Source organism: Choloepus didactylus, chromosome 4, assembly GCF_015220235.1.
Source record: "Choloepus didactylus isolate mChoDid1 chromosome 4, mChoDid1.pri, whole genome shotgun sequence".
Classification (NCBI taxonomy): domain Eukaryota; kingdom Metazoa; phylum Chordata; class Mammalia; order Pilosa; family Megalonychidae; genus Choloepus; species Choloepus didactylus.
The window spans coordinates 166012161-166025645 of record NC_051310.1 but is presented as its reverse complement, the minus strand read 5'-3'; the positions used below and the strand labels follow the sequence as shown (position 1 = coordinate 166025645).

At 38.2% G+C, this 13485-nt stretch overlaps 1 protein-coding gene across 5 annotated transcripts in view; it reads left to right on the top strand.

The window, feature by feature from the left end:
* The first annotated feature begins 8795 nt into the window (after nucleotides 1-8795).
* Nucleotides 8796-13485, top strand: part of HEATR5A (HEAT repeat containing 5A) — a 201071-nt gene continuing 196381 nt past the window's right edge. For 3 of the 5 annotated variants that reach the window (XM_037834754.1, XM_037834753.1, XM_037834751.1), the window contains exon 1: nucleotides 8821-8929. The gene's annotated coding sequence lies outside the window, so the exon portion shown is untranslated. Of the gene's footprint in view, nucleotides 8930-13485 lie in introns of all 5 variants that reach the window. The other 2 variants (XM_037834752.1, XM_037834755.1) reach the window with 2 other exon arrangements.

Here is a 13485-nt window from a genome sequence, read left to right as displayed (position 1 = left end):
TGTTTTCCAAAGTGGCCATATCATTTCACATTACCACCAGCAGTGTATGAGGGTTTCAGTTTTTCTACATCATTGTCAGCCATTACTTGTTATTATAAGTATTTTTTATTCAAGCCATTACTTGTTATTATATGTCTTTTTTATTCTAATGTGTGTGAGGTGGCATCTCATTGTGGTTTTGATTTACATTTCCCTAAATATCAACTCTGTTGAGCATTTTTCACATGCTATTGACCATTTGTATATCTTCTTTGGAGAAAGACCTATTCAAATCCCTTCCCCATTTTGTCTTTTTATTGTTGATTCATATATATTATATATTCTGGATACTAGACCATTTTCAGATATATGAATTGCAAATATTTTCTCCCATTTTGTGGGCTGTCTTTTAACTTTCTTGATAGTGTCCTTTTAATCACAATAGTTTTTAATTTTGATGAAGTCCAATTTTTCTTTTTTTTTTTTTTTTTTGGTTGCTTGTGCTTTAGTTGTATCATCTAAGAACTCAACAAATTTATTAATAGCTCTCCTTTTCACTCGCAATAAATTAATAAATCGTATAGATACCCTACTACTAACCCTTTAATTCTAGCCCTTGGAAGCAGGAAGTAAGCAATTAGAAGCCCCTATGTAGGTTGATGAGTAAATACTGACTGGTGGTTTGGAGCTGTATGTACCCTGGAAAAACATGGATGTGAATCCATTGCAAATAGGACCTTTTGATGAGGTTACTTCAACTAAGGTGTGGCCCACCTCTATCATGCTGGGTCTTAATCCTATTACTGGAGTCCTTTAGAAGCAGAATGAAACTGAGACAGATAGAGAGAAAGCCACAGAGGTAGCAGCCAGAAGCTGAACATCAAAGGAATCTGGAATAGAAGGGAGAGGCCTCCATGTGACACAGGAGCCCAGGACCAAGGTTCACTGGCAGCCAGCCCCAGAATGCCAGTGTTCCGGAAGAAAGAATCACCTTGATGATGCCTTGATTTGGACTTTCTCTTAGCCTTAAAATCTTGAGCAAATAAATTCCCATTGTTTAAGCTGACCCATTGTATAGTATTTGCTTGAGCAACCAAAGAAACTAAAACACTGACTGATTTTATTTCTTGCCCCACCATAGCCAGTGCCATCATTTGGCTTCTCCCTAAAGGAAATCTGCCAGCAATTGTAGTTTCCATTTTATAAATGTATTCAAGAAGTTTGTGTTGAATGTTCACTATGTGTCAGGTACCTTTCCAAAGGGGAAATAAAATTACAACCAGAAATTATAAAGAGAAAACTTTAAAAAATGCTTCCCCTTTTTCTTTTTGGTAAAAGCAGTATAGCAAAATACAAATTATTTCATTTTTATTTATTCCTGTATAGTCTTTATTCATAACCGCACATATTTTAACACAGTTCAGTTAGCATAAAGGAATTTTGTATTTTGCTTTTTAAAAACTTAACATTTTATCTTGTTTTTTCTCAGAGAGAGTAAGGGAGAGGAAGCAGACAAAAGGATTAAATGTATAAGGCAGTGAAATATTAAGATGAGCAAGTATGGCCTATAAATGGATTTGTGCTCTGGTCTGCGAATGCCTGTAGGTTGTTGGCAAATTGAGTTCAAGAGTAAATTCTATTCCATATTATTCCATATTATTAACATTTTTCTTTTTCTTCCTGATTTATGACTCAGGTTCCATGATTACCTTAACCATATGTGGCAACCTGTGGCTTGAGCAAAACAGGCCTGCAGATCTTTGGTGCACAGCAATCTGCGTGACCTAGGCAGCTAATGTTTAACCTATTATCTTTGTAAGCCAGTAAAGAGAAAAAGAGTAAATTGACCTTAAAATGTAACTTTATGAGAAGCAGGCAGGAAGTGAGAGGCTCTTAGTCTCACAAAATAAGCAAAATGTAATTATTCAGGTGTTATTCTAGTCCTTCCTGCACCGCCTCCCAGGTGGAGCGACCTGTTCCTGCATCTATGCTCCCCCCACCCTTAGGAAGGCCTTTGTCTTAAGCCCTTATAAAAGGCTTTCTGTGCTCTTTGCATCACGTGGTCACTTCCCTGCGAATGTGATGCCTCCCCGGCCTGAGAGAACCATCATGGTCTCTCCACGACTTCTCACCCTGTAAGTAAGCCCTTAATAAAAGTTCATGTATCAGAAAATGCTCATTGTCTTCTTTGGCCTTTGGACTGGCATGGCCCTAATGGGCTGCAACACCATACTATATGGCTAATTTAATTTCTGGCTATTGTTCTTACTGGGCAGTTAAATATTTACATCTAGATAAGTTTATCTCATCTAAGTTTGTAGCTAAACAAGAAGCTTGACATATAAACTAATTTTTATTAGAATTTCTTTAAGAAAAATGTGCCCCAAAGAGGTTAAAAATAGATCTATATTCATATATATAACTGATAAGTATTTATATAGGTATTTTTATAATACTGTATATAGTTTTTTCTCAAAAATATTCAACATGAATATTATTCATTGACTATGTAGAGTTTTATCCTTTTAATGTATTAGTTCAATTTCTTGAGCTAACCAAATAATCTTATATCATGAATTTTATAACAAATCATTTTGGCCTTAATATTATCTTGTGTGATTATTATTACAACAGATTTGATTTTTAAGTGGATAAGCATCCATCATCAATTTTTCTTTATTAGAGAAGGTGTGGGTTTATCGTGCATAAAATACCATCATAAGTTTTCACATTCAAAATATATCTCCAATTGGTGAATAAGATTTCTGTGGAATGTCTTATTTGCTACTTGTAAAGGATGACATATCCCTAAAGGAAGCTCTAAATTATCCTGTTACTTGTCTACATACAAACAGTTGACTTGCCTAAAGAACTTGCAGCTGAAGTTTAAAGTTTGGGTATTATTTAATGAGCATAGCTTTCTTAGTTTTCCAGGTCTGCTATAACAAATAACACAGGCTAGTTGGCTTAAACAACAGGAATTTATTGTTTCAGTTTCGGAGGCTCAAAGTCCAAAATCAAGGTGTCAGCAAGATCACACTTTCTCTGAAGTCTGTGGTGTTCTGGCTTGCTGACAATCCGTAACTCAATCTCTACCTCTGTCACATGGCCATCTGTCTCCTTCTGTCTCCTCCTGACTCCTACTCCTGTGTCCAAATTTCCTCTGTTTGACTCTAGTCATATTGGATTAAGGCCTACCATAATTCAGTTTGGTCTTATCTTAATAGGATCTTTGAAGATTCCATATACAAATGAGTTCACATCCACAGGACCAGGGGTTAGGACTTGAACATGTCTTTGTGTGGGAGTGGGTGGGGATGGGGTGGAACAGGGGGTGGGGGTGGGGGTTGTGGCATGATTCAATCCACAACAGTAGCCCTCCTCCTTTGCCCTAGTTTTGGTTTGACCTATTCCATTCCTTGGGTCTTTACTCTTGTTTAGAACTGAGCTGCTAATGTTTTAGTTTGCTCCTTCACCTTGATAGATTAACTTTGTAATTAATTTGGCTTAGGATGGTGTTTACTGTGGTTCACATCAGGGACCTTCTGGCAGGGGAAAAATTGACAAGCAGACCAAGAACTCTCTTCTATTTCCTCTCTGCCCCACTTTTATTGATTCTCCACAAGTATTCTCTCCCAACTTCCTGGAATATGCTCTGGATCCTATCATCCACAGCCCACTGTTCTTCGCCACTGCAGGTTTGTTGCTGCATGATCCTTCCCCTTGCACTGAACCCTTCCTGTCCTGCTGCTCACTGTTCCAAGGTCACACTCTCCCTGTCTTCCAAGGTGAAAGCTGTATAAAAGGAATAAGCCAGAGGAAATCTCCAGGGCTTTCTCTCTCACCACAGGTTACAGCATGTTAACATTGACCTCCTGAAATCTCTCTCCCTCTGTTTCTTGTAAAAACCAGAGCAATGATTCTAAACTTGAGATTATAAAGCCAGTTATAAAGGGAAAGAGACATCATAGCAGATTACAGAGAGAATCCTTTTGTTAGTTTAATATATTTAATTATAGAGTTTTGAATATACGTGATACTGTGATAATATTGAAAAGACATTGGACAAAGATTCAGAAGGCCTGATTTAAAAATCTTACTTCTGGAACCTTGTTCCAAATATGGGCAAATCACTTAGCTATTCTGGGCCCTGACTTCTATTTCTTCAGAATAATAGTTACTCTATGTACTTTGAAGGGATTTTATAAGAACAACAATTTAATAATTGAATTTTAAAGCTGGAGGGCATCTTAAAGACACTCTAGTATAACATGATCATTTTCTGCAAAAAATTGAAGCCCAAAGAAGTTATGTGTTTATTTAAAAAATATATGACAGCAACTTTGAAAAAAAAAAAAAGTATATATATATGTAAGGCACTGTGTTTCTTAATCTGATCAGAGAATAAAGACTTAGAAGGAGACTTATGTGTCATATAGTCAGTATAAACATGCCATCACATATTGTATAAAGTAAAATAAAATACATAGTTACTAATTTACCTTTGTTCATTATTCCTGCTTAGAAGAACCAGCCCAAACTTTAACTGCTCTGAGGTTAAATGGCCTGATGTTACTTATCACTGGTTGTTTTGGTTTGCTAAAGCTTCCGGGATGCAATATACCAGAAACGGTTGGCTTTTTCAATGGGAATTTATTAGGTTACCATGAAAAGTCCAAATTAAGGCATCAAGAGGAAGATACCTTCTCTGGAGAAAGGCTGCTGGCATCCAGGGTTCCTCTGTCATATGGAAAAGCACATGGTGATGTCTGCTGGCCTTTCTCTTCTGGTTCTGATTTCAGTGGCTATCTCCAAATGTCTCTGGGTGTTTCTCTTTAAGCTCTCTCCAAAATGTCTCTGCCTTATACCCTCTCATGAAGGACTCCAGTGAAGGATTAAAACTCACCTTGAATGGGCTGGGTCACATCTCAATTGGAATAGCCTAACCAAAGAGTCCCACCTGCAATAGGTCTGCCCCCACAAGAATGGATTAAAAGATCATAGTATTTTCTGGGATACACAACAGATTCAAACCAGCACACTAGTCAAGATCTATGTGCCATGTTTTAAGCTATTCTTGACTGAATATTTATAGTGGTATTTTGCCTACTGAAGGAAATATTACTCATGGCCAAAAGTTTTTATTGGAAGTTTAGTGCTAAAAGCTATCACATATTACAGCAAGTTCAGCAATATACATTGACAAATGATGCTTGATAGAACAAAAAGTGTATAGCTGCATCAAAACAACCAGCAGATCTTTTGTCAGAGAGGGGTGTCAGTGTCATTTCAGACTTCAGATCACATTGAAGTCAACAGAGTAGAAGGTATGCCCAACCCATGAATTTTGTGACATGAACTTGCCACATGTATACCCCACACTTTTCGATGGTTCTGAGAACATCGAGCAAGCTGACATGACCAGAGTGGATCGCTGGTAACAAGTGAGGAGCCTGCAATAAAGGCCTGAACTAAAAAAAAAAAATTACAGAATACATTACTACCATCTAGTCTTTAGACCCCATTCAAGTTTTGTCAGTTGTCCCATTAATGTTCTTTATGCATATGTGAGTACACATATATAGATGTATATGTGTATGAATGTATAAATATTCCGTAGCTCTATCCACTGAAAACAGTCTGAGCATTGACACTCCAATAGCAGTGAGCACACATAGTCTTTCCAAACACCATTCTCCACTAAAAGGAATGAGAGCTCCTAGAAAAATGGCTGTCCACGGTTGGAGCAAGGAAAGTACAAGATGAGCCTATAACATCTTGTGCCAAAAAGAAAGGGAGTGCTGGAAGGAAGATGATGATATCAAAAGGACACAGAAGAGTAAAATGTTAATGTTGAATCTGGTTAGTAGGTATGTGTACATTCACTATAAAACTCTTTCAAATTTTCTGTATTTTAAAAATGTCTTACAATAAAATGTTGAGAGAGAATTTAAAAATACACAAAGGCACGGAAGCCAGCATGAATGGGACTCCCACTGACCAAACTTGGGAAAACTTGAAAGTCAAAGTAAATAAAGATAGAAACAGATTATAACCTAGTTAATAAAATAAGAAGCTCTGAATCCATACTTAATTTGCCAGGGCTGCTATAACAAATATCACAAATTAGTTGGCTTAAACAACAGGAATTTATTGTCTCACAGTTTTGGAGGCTAGAAGTCCAAAATCAACATTTTGTCAGGCCATGCTTTCACCAAAATCTGTAGTATTGTGATGGTGGCTTGCTGGCAATCATCCACCATATGCTGATCTATCTCCATCTGTCTCCTCACTCTGCCTACTGTGTCCAAATTTCCTTTGCTTATAAAGACTCCTGCCTAATTTGTATTAAGGTCCACCATGATTCATTTGGCTTCATCTTAATAGGATCTTCAAAGATTCCATTTACAAGTGAGTTTATTTCCACAAGACCAGGGGTTAGAACTTGAATTATGTCTTTGTGGGGGGTGTGATTTAATCCACCTCACATACTAATATTAATTAATTAATTAATAGAAAGTTTGATGAGAAACAAAATATTTACATTGTTTCAAAGAATTTCACTACAAAATAATAATTATAAAGGAGAAAATGTACTTTAACTTGGCAGACACCATTGTATTAAAGTAAACATCAGTAATGGGATAAATTAAAATCATGTGCCATCTGGTAGAATGCAATTAGATACCTAATCTGAATCTAATCATGAGTAAATATCCGACAAACTTAAACTCAGGGATATCCATAAACTGATTGGCCTGGGACCTTCAAAAGTGTCAAGAACATGAAAGTCAAGGAATGAATGAGGAAGTGTTCCAGATTGAAGGCAACTAAATATAAATGACAAGTAAATAACAATGCTTGATTCTGAACTGAATCCTTTTACCATAAAGAATATTATTGGATCAACTGACAAAACTTGTGTTCTAGTTTGCTAATGCTGCAGAAATGCAAAACACCAGAGATGGATTGGCCTTTATAAAAAGGGGGTTTATTTGGCTACACAGTTACAGTCTTAAGGCCATAAAGTGTCCAAGGTAACACATCAGTAATAAGGTACCTTCACTGAAGGATGGCCAATGGCATCCGGAAAACCTCTGTTAGCTGGGAAGGCATGTGGTTGGCATCTGCTCCAAAGTTCTGGTTTCAAACTGGCTTACTCCCAGGACATTACTCTCTAGGCTGAAGTTCCTCAAAAATGTCACTCAATTGCACTTGGGGTATTTATCCTCTCTTAGCTTCTCTGGAACAAGAGTCTGCTTTCAACAACCATCTTCAAACTGTCTCTCATCTGCAGCTCCTGTGCTTTCTTCAAAGTGTCCCTCTTAGATGTATCTCCTCTTCAAAATGTCACTCTCAGCTCCACTGATTTCCTTGTTTGTCAGCTCATTTATATGGCTTCAGTGATTTAATTTAGACCCACCCTGAATGGGTGGGTAACACCTCCATGGAAATTATTCAATCAGAGTCACTTCCCACAGTTGTGTGGGGCACATCTCCACAGAAACACTCAAAGAATTGCAATCTAATCAGCACTGATACCTCTGTCCACACAAGATTATATCAAAGATAATGGAGTTTTGGGGGACATAACACATTCAAACCAGCACAACTTGAAAGGGGTCTGAAGATTAGGTGATAGTAATTTTTTTTTTTTTTTTTTTTTAGTTCTAGCCATTATTCCAGGTTCCTCTCCTGTCAAATGGATTAGTAATCTTTATCTCTACAAAACTGTTATGCAAATTAAGCATGAGCACTCCTAGCATGGAGTCCAGCATATATAGTAGGTATGCAAAGAATGTGAGAAGGCATGAAAGTTTCATAGTTTGGATTGAATATCAAAGAACTGCTCAGGGGAACATTATTACCTCTCAGCCTCAGTTTCCTCATCTGCAAAACGAATATACTAAAAGATAGTGTTTATAAAGCACCCAGCAGAGCACAGAGCAGGATCAAAGTGGGGTCATGATTTGTGTGTGAATAAAGGAATACTGTTATCTTCCATATTAGATTTTCAGAGATTTGCATTAAGTCCCACTGAAATCAGTTGTTGCCTCGAAACCAAAGAATATGTGTTCTTTCTTGGAGGACAGAGGTTAGGCACTTTCAATCGAATTGTTTTGATTTTTTTATGTGATTATGTAGTTCTAGAGGGTCCTTATTTGTAGGAAATATGCACTAAAGTATTTAGGGAAGATGTGGCCTCGTGTCAGCAACTTAAATCTTCTATGCCTCAGGAAAAAAATTCTTTGTACCACACTTGCAACTTTTTTGCAAGTTTCGGATTGTTTCAAAATAAAATTGAAAAATTACATTCAAAATGCCGAGCATACTGGAAGAAAGGACTGACCCAGAGCCAAGAGGCTGCTACTCCCAGTTCTGCCATTGACTCAGTGTGTGACCTTGAGTAAGTCACTTTACCTCAGGTCCCAGAGTCTCAGATAGTAAAACGAGGCAGTAGGACTACAATGCTCTTTCTGGGGTCCCTTCAGTGTCTAACATTCTACAACTATACCCACAGCACTGACCCTGCCTGAACTCCAGGCTTCAGCTGTGTTTTTGCCTTCATCTGCCCCAATGGTGCCGCCACGAATTGTGGCTGGCGATAAACAGACAAAAATAATTGTGGCCGGAATCTCGTCTGCAAAGCCGCTGTCTCAGCCTCAACTTGGGCCGCAGTCTCCTTCATCCGCTCTTTCGACGGTGAAGCAGTTGCGCCTGCCAGAGTGGGCGCTCGATGGCTCGGCGGCCGGCTGGCGGGGCCTCGAAACGGCGGCGCGGCGCAGGGCGCGCCCCCAATCGCGGACTCCGCCGCGCTCGCCACTCCAAGCTTTCCGGCCCCGCCCCGCGCGCGTCCCTCTCTCCCACCTCATTGCTAGTAGTCTTCGCTGCCAGGGAGTTGTTTGCGCTGTCCTGCGGTGCTGAGGAACCGGTAACGTGGCGGGACTGAGTGAGTGCTGAGTCGTGGGAGACGCTGAGGATGAGCAATAGGGGATCCCGGGATAGGGAGCGGTGTCCGGGCTGCCAGCTGGGGAGAGGCGACTTGCGGAGCCCCGCACAATGAGTTGCGCGTTCCGGAGGTCCCCTGGGTGTCTAGGCAGTGGTGCAGTCGGAAGGGAAGAAACTCTGGCCCAGGGTGCGGGACCAGATCCTAGGGGTTGAGTGTCGTGGCCGAAGGACCGGATCTCGCCGAGGAGGGGTGCGGGGTCGGCTCGTACGGTCGGTCCTTCCTCAGTGCTCGGGTAAAGTCTGCTCTCACCAGAGCACAACAGGTAGCCGGTGGACTCTACGTGTCCGCGGGAGCACGGGACGCCCGGCATGCGCGGCTGTCCTGGAGGTCGTAGTCGGACTCGCTGGCGCTCTGCTCTAGGGACCCGCCCTGGCGGCGCCGGTGGCACCCAAACCCGGCTTCGGGCGAGGTTTTCCGAACGCCGGTGCCTTTTCTGCAGGCAAACCTGCAGACTAAAATTGACAAACCCACACCTCAGTTTTACGTCATTCCAGAAGGAAGCAGTGGAGAGTGTGGGTATTGTCTCCTGTGTGAAGTACTATTTCCACATCTCCTCTCAAGGAAAGGAAGCCTTTGGTGTGGTTAGCATTTGCTTACTTGTATGAGGAAACATTACTTCTTATGCTATCCTTGGTCAGTGCATGCCATTTCAAGTGATTATGAAGACTTTAAAAACTTTATAAAGCGTTTTGTGGTATTTTATTAGTCACAATAATGTATACTTCTGGCTAGTTAAGATAACTTTTTTAACTGTCAAGTCAGATAATAACTCCTTCATTCAAGGTCAGAATTATAAATTGTTTTTATGTGCATTCGTATATTCAACATATTCAGTACCTTTTATGTGCAGGCACGGTGTGTTTAAGGAATCTACAACCTAGGGGATACAAGCTGAAAGTTTAAGGAGGAAAAAGGGGCCTGCAAATACAGTTTAGAACTTTCAGACCTGTGGGAGAAAATACTTCTGGCGAGATTATTTAAGGGGTAAGAAAAGCGAGAAAAGTGTCAGAGCTAAAATGTTAAGGATGAATGGTCAGGAGATTTTCCCTGTTCCATTTTGCAAAAAAAAAAGTGATTTTAGATAGGCATTGAAGCTAAGATTTGTCTTACATTTAATACATTTTAATACCAAAGTTTTATTTTTTTTTCTCTTAATAATAAAATGACTGAGTACATAGGTAAGGTTTATAAGAATAGTGACAGTTGGAGAAAGTACTAGAGGTTGGATTTGTTGGCCCTGAGGGTACAATTATTTTACATAGGTAACTAGAGAATTGTGAAGAGATTCCTGCCCTGAAAGTCAGGAAACCTGAATTCTGGCTTAAGCTCCTCCATTATTATTTATCGAATCTTAGGTAGGTCACTTTTCTTTTCCTTTTTCATTAATATTGTATCTGACTTTAGTGACAGAAAACACATAACTACAAAGTACCTTTTTAAATTAATATTTTAATTACACAGATAATGAATACATTCTCTGTGGAAAAAATCAGAGTAACTTTTCTCTTGTTTTTAACCAACACGCCCATCCTTCCATCTGGCTTTATTTCAAAAAAGGGGTTAAGCCTTTCTTGCTTACCTTATGAAGAAAATAAGTGACTAAACTCTGGATTTTTTTAGAACTCTTCATATTCTAAAAGTCTTTTATTCTAAATCCTCGTTAACAAGTTTAATGACAGCTGCATGAAAAAAAAAGCTAATCTTAAATGTGTTTCATAATAGAGGTTGAACAGTCCTTGGGACCATAGTCCTTTTATTTTAGGACTCATTTGTGCTTTTTAAGGAAAAACTGTTAATAAACTTTATTTAAGAAACTAATTAACTGAGGCCTAAGGAATTAGTAAAGACTTGCCTATCCCTTTTAATTAGGTGTCTGTAGACCTTTTCTGGAAATAAATTCTTTGGCCCAGAATAGGGTTTGACACATTATAGCTGGCAGACCAAATGTGGCCTGCTGCCAGTTTATGTAAATAAAGTTTTATTGGAACACAACAATACTCATTTGTTTATGTATTGTTTATAGCTGCTTTAAATAGATGCTATATGGAAGTAGTGTAGTTATTTTAGGTTATTTGTTTTTCTTATTCCTTTGTTTTATTTTGTTTGAAATGTTTTTTTTTTTTCAGTTTTTGATAAAGTTAAAAAAAATAGATGCTGTAATAGAGTCTATAACAGCAGAATTAAGTATTTGTGGCTAAGACCATACAGTCCACAAGGCTAAATTATTTACTCTCTGGTCCTTTCAAAAAATGTTTGCTGGTCCTTGGACTAGAACATCTTATTTATTAAATCTTTACAGGAGGAAATTGGTGAAATTCAGTTTTAATTCTTAATCTTGTTTTTCCATTATGCTTTTGTAAACTGTAGAATTCCATAAATGCTTCTGGATCCTATTTGTGTAATGATGGAAGAAGGGCATGGCTTTTCTGCTACATCTGTCTAGTATAAAGTTTTATAATTTTTGCAATTCTAGTCTTTTGGAAGGCTGAAGAAAGGAAAGGATTATTATGTTTAACTATTCTACAAATTTTAACTTTTAATTTAGATCTGGTGTGGTAGATTTTTAAAATTTAGTAAACATCTCACTCTGAACATGAACTCACACTTGTAACTACTGTAAGAGTAGGAAATAGGAAATTAGAATTGGCTAAAGATAATCCATCAGATTGAAACTGGAGCACACATCCTGAATAATGCCTGGGTTTTTTGTTTTTGTCTTTTTTTGTTTGTTTTTGTCTTTTTTAATAGTTAACAACTTAAAAGATTTTGGTTTCTGGAAAGGGAATATAATATAGCCATAATAAAGCACTATTTTCTGTTAGCTGTGTAAGAAATTAAAGCTGGTTATGTGACATGGAAAGAAGGACAACTTGGCAGAGGTGATAATTCTAAATACTTAAAGATTGTCAATATGCTTTTGTTAATCTTAAAACCACGGAATGTTGCTAATGTAAAATAAAATGTTTTATATATGTACTTTTTTCAGTAACTTAGTTGTCCTTATTTCCAAGTAATACTCTATGGTAAATATACCACAACATTTATATCCTTTTCTGTTGGCATGTGTAGGATTCTGTATGTGAATGAGATGTATGTTTCTGTTGTATGTACACAAAAGAGTACCTCCTTTATTCAATACAGGTAATATATTTTTTTACATAAATAAAATTATCTGTTGAAACACCAAAATTTATATTTGTGCATGTGTATGAAGGAAATCTGGGGAAACAAAGATACACAGGTACAAATCCTTTAACTTAATTCCAAAATCCATTTAGCTCTGAAAAGTTTTTTTCTTAACTCATTTGGCAGCAAAACATGACCTGAACTGAAGTGAGGCTATTTACAGTTATTTATCCCACCTTCTGTGAATATGTTTATTTTTTGCTACAGAAATACTGACTGTGATTATGGGGTGCTGCCCTAGGTCTTTTGGGGGGTTTGAGATAATAGATAGTATGTGCACTGTATCAAACTGTAGGCAAAATTAAGAGTGAGAAGCATTTTCTGCCATGAAGGTCAGAAATTCTAAACTAGGTATTCCATAAGGTATATTGTGAATTAAGAGGTAAGAACCATGAAGAAGAGCCAGATGCTGGACCATACTGTGGATTAAAAGTGAATCTATGACCACCACCAGGATGTAAGAGCCATGAACATTTAGGGAAAGGTGAAAAGGTGTTTCTAAAGCAGGCAGGGTCTAAAAGCTAAACTAGGAAGTCCTAGGTGGCAGATTGCATGAGCAGCAAATACAAGAGAGAGTTCTTTTGCAAAATTGAGTGAGGGTTCCTGTAAACCCTACTGTGCCAAGAGAATGATGGCATCCTGCATACTTTGCTCCTGTACTAGATGGCCCCAAATTGCTTTGCTTTTAGAAGTATCTATATTAAATAGTATTCCTCCATCACTGTTAGCTGCCTGCACTGACTTCTTCCTCTCAATAGTTTTGCCCCTTCACTTCACTTTTAATGTAGTGCTCTACTATGCCCTAGCTAGAATCGAGATAACTAGAAAATTAGTCATGTCTGTCTAAGAATGAATTGTTTTTGAGGGACCAAGATACTTAAGTCAGTCAAGTCCATGAGCTTTTAAAGAACTAATTGCTGCATAGGTGTTTTGTTTGTTTGTTTGTTTGTTTCATTTCCTGTTATCGGATTTTCACCTGTGTACCAAGTAGTGAGATTATCAGTGACTTTCAGGTGAATGAGGTGGGAGATGTAAGGAGAGTAAAGCTTCTTTTATCTTGAAAGCTGCCTTCTGGCATTCCTAAATGTCCAGAAAGATCCCTTCCCAGGGAGAGATGGGAGAGTTGGTATGTGGAATGAAGAATGACAAAAATTGTGAGGAGTAGCCATAGGCTATGCTAATACTGTTAGTTCTTAATGATTTGCTATCTAGATTGAAAGGATCCACTGGAAGCTGATGTCTCCAGAAATATAATACTTTAACAGAAAGCCTTAAGTACTGAAGACATGAGAGGAGAGCAGAGTGATAGA